Genomic DNA, 5,608 nt, shown 5'->3' on the forward strand with positions numbered 1-5,608 from the left:
CCCTCCACGTGCTACTTCCGCTTCCTTCTTCTCGAGCCTTCTCGAAAGATTCTACCCAATGAGTGGCTGGTCCCTCTGGGGACGGCCGCCGTTGCCACGGCAGCCAGAATGCCACTCCTGCGCCATTGGCTCAAACTGGCCAGGCTGACCCGCCTACGCCCCCGCCCGCCCTAGCTAGAGGCGCTTTGCCGTCCTAATAAAATGCTCAACGAAGAATGACTCGAAAAAATCGTAATCTTCGTAATGTACTAGTGGGCGATGGTGTCTGACCCTCAGATTGGGAGACGGGGCTCAGGTGACGGAGATACACCCCCGACTTCTGCGGAGACCCGAGACCCCAGTATGCTGGGGAGACTGGCCAGCTGTCAGAGAGCATGTCGGGAACCGTAGTCCAGCTGGGAGTCCGTGTCGCCTTGCATGCTGGGATGTGTAGTCCCGGCCGCGGTGGGTGCTGGGAGGCGGCTTTGTCTTGGGAGTCTCTCGGGAGAAGCCGTGTTTCTCTGCTGCTCTTGCGCGCCTTCTCCAGCTAAAGCGTTGTTTTGTTTGCGTGCTTGCTGGGTATCCACTTCTATTATTGTCTTGATTACGCCACAGCTGGTGAATTATGAATTAGAAGAAGGAAGTTCCATTTTAACTTCTAGTAACAATCCTAGAATTTGTGTTAAATGGTCTCGTATTCATCAGCGGTAGGATATTCTTTTGTGGAATAAAATGTCAGCGTTTTCGTTTTACTTTTTAAAAGCGAATTTTAGGTGTGGCGTAATTTGAAAAGCTATCTGTGGTACCGCTTTCTGCTTAATTTTGCTCCATCTGACTTGAATAGACATTCTGCCCTGCCACTCCCAAGCCAAAATGATAAGTTTCGCTTTTCGCTTGGTCTGAAACAGCTTTTGTTTCTTTCCCTGAAAAGCTATATCCTTATTACTTATTTTTTATTAAAAGGTGAGCTTAAAAATAGGGGGGGGGGGGAAGTGGCAGTTTGTTGCTATTATCGAATCTTTTATACCCTTCGGTGTCTTTTTAAGTTTGGTCTTTGCCGACTCTTAGATACATAAAGATAATGAAATAGGAAGAAATTTAGACTTGAATTTAGAAAAATTAAGAGTAAGGCAGTCCTAGGGGAGCGGGGAGGATATATGTAATCTTACACCCATTCACCTTCTTGTTTGGCAGAAACCAATACAACGTTGTAAAGCAATTTTCCTCCAATTAAAAAAAAACTGTGGCGGTCCTTTAGAGACAAGACTAGAAGGCCAGGTTTACGTTACAAATAAAGTCTGTACCCGTTGGCTCAGACTAGATAATGTTACATGCTGTAGTTAACTCACCTTGAAGGCGGGAAGAATTTAGTAAAGGTGATTGTATTCATACATTTGAAAGTATAGTTAGCTATATTTATTTTTTGTTTTGCCTTCCCTACCTGCCCCTGCTTTTTTCTACATATCAAAACCTTTTATTAAAATCTATGCGGACTTTCTTGGCTGGCCAATAGTTAAAGACTTCCTCTTCCGCTGCAGGGGGCATGGGTCTATCCCTGATCAGGGAACTAAGATCCCTCTTGCCACATGTCACAGTCCCCCCAAAAATTTTTTTTCCCTGGAATCATAGCACTTTTGCGGAGAAGGCAGTGGCACCCCACGCCAGTACTCTGGCATGGAAAATCCCATGGACGGAGGAGCCTGGAAAGTTGCAGTCCATGGGGTCGCTGAGAGTCGGACTGAGCGACTTCACTTTCACTTTTCACTTTTCATGCATTGGAGAAGGAAATGGCGGCCCACTCCAGTGTTCTTGCCTGGAGAATCCCAGGGACGGAGGAGCCTGGAGGGCTGCCGTATATGGGATGGCACAGAGTCGGACACGACTGAAGTGACTTAGCAGCAGCAGCATAGCACTTTTGAACAGAAATAACTTAGAGATTTTTTTTTTTTTTTGGCCTGCTTCCCACATTTATATGTGGAAACTGTTGTGCAGAAAGAAGAAAGGAACAGTTCTAGGTCTTTGGAGCCAGAAGAATTTGGATCAGGTTCAAATCCTGGGGCAGTACTGATATGCTTTATGATACAGCTTATAAGAGCACCAGGCCTCCTGGAAGGTAGACTTTATGGGTGTGAATCCTGGTCGTACATCAGTTCAGTTCAGTCGCTCAGTCGTGTCCGACTCTCCGCGACCCCATGAATCACAGCACGCCAGGCCTCCCTATCCATCACCAACTCCCGGAGTTCACTCAAACTCATGTCCACAGAGTCGGTAATGCCATCCAGCCATCTCATTCTCGGTCGTCCCCTTCTCCTCCCGCCCCCAACCTTTCCCAGCATCAGAGTCTTTCTCAATAATTTGCCAGTTCTGTGACTTTGAGATAATTACTAAGCCTTCCTGTGCCCAGCCCCACAGGATATGTGTAATGATTGAAAGGACATGTAAAGCACTAAACATACGTCATCATTGTTAGATTTTCATTTAATATTCTTCATATTCTCCCTTGGGCTTCCATTTCAATATGGGTAAAATGGACATATTCCTATCTTTTGGGGAGTTTGGAAGGGTTAGTTATAAATAAAGCATCTAGTTTGGTAGTAGAAGTTCAGTTGATGTTGCTTAGTCGCTACGTCTTATCTAACAATTTTGTAGCCTGCCAGGCTCCTCTGTCCATGGGGTTTCCCAGCTAAGAATATTGGGGTGGGCTGTCTTTTCCTTCTTCAGGGGATCTTCCCAACCCTTTTCTTCTGCATTGACAGGTGGATTCTTTACCATTGAGCCACCAAGGAAGCTCAGATATTCAGTAAGTTGTTGTAGTAGTAATGCTGCTGCTGCTAAGTCGCTTCAGTCGTGTCCGACTATGTGCGACCCCAGAGACGGCAGCCCACCAGGCGCCACCTTCCCTGGGATTCTCCAGGCAAGAACACTGGGGTGGGTTGCCATTTCATCCTCCAATGCATGAAAGTGAAGTCGTTCAGTAGTGTCCGACTGGTAGCAACCCTATGGATTGCAGCCTATCAGTCTCCTCTGTCCATGGGATTTCCTAGGCACAAGTACTGGAGTGGTTTGCCATTGCCTTCTCCGTGTAGTAGTAATACTATTCAAGAAAAGCAAGTGCCAGAACTTTGAGCGCAACTCATACTGTTGTTGGTGCCGAGCTGTACATTTGTCTAGCCCTCTTGTATTTAATCAGTCCACTTATTTATTTATTGGAACAGGTGAATGAGTAGGGGCCATATGAACCATCACATGTATCATCTAATGATGCATTTATGACATGCTTGAAATCCTTATCATTTTTATTACATTACTGTATTTTATTTATTTTTATTTATTATGTTCTTTATATTTATAAATTCCTCACACTATTTCTATTATGGTGTGAGAAATTTTAGAATGAAACCAAATAAAAGTAATCCCAACAGATTGTTGTCTCATTGCGGATCCAGAGGTAAACAGGGAATGAAGGTGACATTATCCTAAGTCTGCTGGTGGCTACCACTGCAGTTACTGGGTTCCCCCCCCCAATATGTATCTTAAAGAACAAAGAGGGTTTTCAAATTGGAAGCAGAAACAGCTCCCGAAGAGGAACAATGATGAGGACTTTCTTGGCAGTCCACTGGATAAGACTCAGCACTTCCAATGCAGTGAGCATGGGTTCTATCACTGGTCAGGGGACTAGGATATCACATGTTATGCCACATGGCAAAAAAAAAAAAAAAAAAGATAAAACAAAAAATTCAAACATTAATATAAGCAAAGAAAAGCCCAAATCAAAATGTCAAAAGATAATGTGCAATAGATGTAAAGTGCTGTGACAGACTTCCTTGAAAGGAAGGAAGAGATGGGCAAAGAGTGGATATATAGACAGAATAATATACATGAAAGTGCGCATGACTTTCAGCTTTTGATGTGAGCCAGTATGTTGTGGTCTCCTCTGTATTCAGCGAGGTGCCAAGTGCTGGAGGTTACAGAAGAAGTATCAAAGTTGTTCTAAATCAGGGTGCCTTTGGTAAAGCTTCTCTGTAATGTCAGTACCTGAAATCTTGTCCATTTCAGGCTCTTTCAGTATCTGCTTTCTAAAGGGTTTATTTTTTTCCTTCTCATACATTAACTTGAACTTTATTCTTTAAAAATTAATTGGTACTCATAGATTCTATTTTGTCTTGTTTTAAGTCCATCCTAAAAAAGATCAGTCCTGAGTGTTCATTGGAAGGTCTGATGTTGAAGCTGAAACTCCGATACTTTGGCCACCTGATGCAAAGAGCTGACTTATTTGAAAAGACCCTGATGCTGGGAAAGATTGAGGGCAGGAGGAGAAGGGGACGACAGAGGGTGAGATGGTTGGATGGCATCACCGACTCAATGGACATGAGTTTGGGTAAACTCGGGGAGTTGGTGATGGACAGGGAGGCATGGCATGCCACAGTCCATAGGACACGACTGAGCAACTGAACTAAACTGAACTAAGTCTTGTTTGATCACCTAAAAATAGAAATACATGGAAAAATCCTGAAGGAAACCAAGACTATATGTTTTTTTTTTCTTCTAACCTACAAAGGATCATCATATTTTATAACAAATGTGGTGAAGCTAAAACTTAAATCGTGGGATAATGCTCCTATCTGTCCCTCCAAGCTCACTGAGACCACGTTCCCCTGGAGCACACATGGCCTTTCATCTGACCTGGAGGCTTCTGTGCTTGTCTAGCCTAGAAATCTCTTCCTCAGGTTCCTGGCTAGGCCAGCTCTTTCTCACTCTTCAAGGCTTAGTATAAATCTCATCTTCCACAGAAGTTCCTGAATACCATCCTATAAGCACATCACCCTTCCCCAAGGAATACCCAGTGTTTATTTAATTATTAAGGTGACCCTGGCACCAGAGGGTAGTCACTATTTGGCTTGAGCCAATCAGCACATTCATTCCTCTCAACCACAGTCATTGGTTCAGGGGTAGGTACATGACCTATTCAGTCCAACCAGGTGACTCTCAGTACCATCACTTAGAAAGTAGAGATGGGGGGACTTCCCTGGTGGTCTGGTGGCTAAGACTCCATACTCCCAGTGCAGGGGGCTGGAATTTGATACCTGTTTGGGGACCTGGATTCTGCATGCCAAAAATAAGAGTGTGCATGCCACAACCAAAGATTCCACATGCTGCAACCAAGACCCAGCACAGCCAAATAAGTAATCTTTAAAGAAGAAAGATCGGAGAAGGCAATGGCAAGCCACTCCAGTACTCTTGCCTAGAAAATCCCATGGATGGAGGAGCCTGGTAGGCTGCAGTCCGTGGGGTCGCTAAGGGTTGGACGCGACTGAGCGACTTCACTTTCACTTTTCACTTTCACACATTGGAGAAGGAAATGGCAACCCACTCCAGTGTTCTTGCCTAGAGAATCCCAGGGATGGGGGAGCCTGGTGGGCTTCCGTCTATGGGGTCACACAGAGTCGGACATGATTGAAGTGACTCAGCAGCAGCAGCAGCAGCAAAGAAGAAAGATAGTAGGGATGAGAGCCTTACCTCTCTGCCCCATCCATCTTTGTGCCCTCCACCTCCTCCTCTTTCCTCCAGGCACGATCTTGTGAGGTTATGACATCACAGTGATGTTACCATCCTCCAAAGGAAGCTGCAA

Source organism: Moschus berezovskii, chromosome 13, assembly GCF_049115385.1.
Source record: "Moschus berezovskii isolate FMDL1 chromosome 13, NW_MosBer_1.0, whole genome shotgun sequence".
Classification (NCBI taxonomy): Eukaryota; Metazoa; Chordata; class Mammalia; order Artiodactyla; family Moschidae; genus Moschus; species Moschus berezovskii.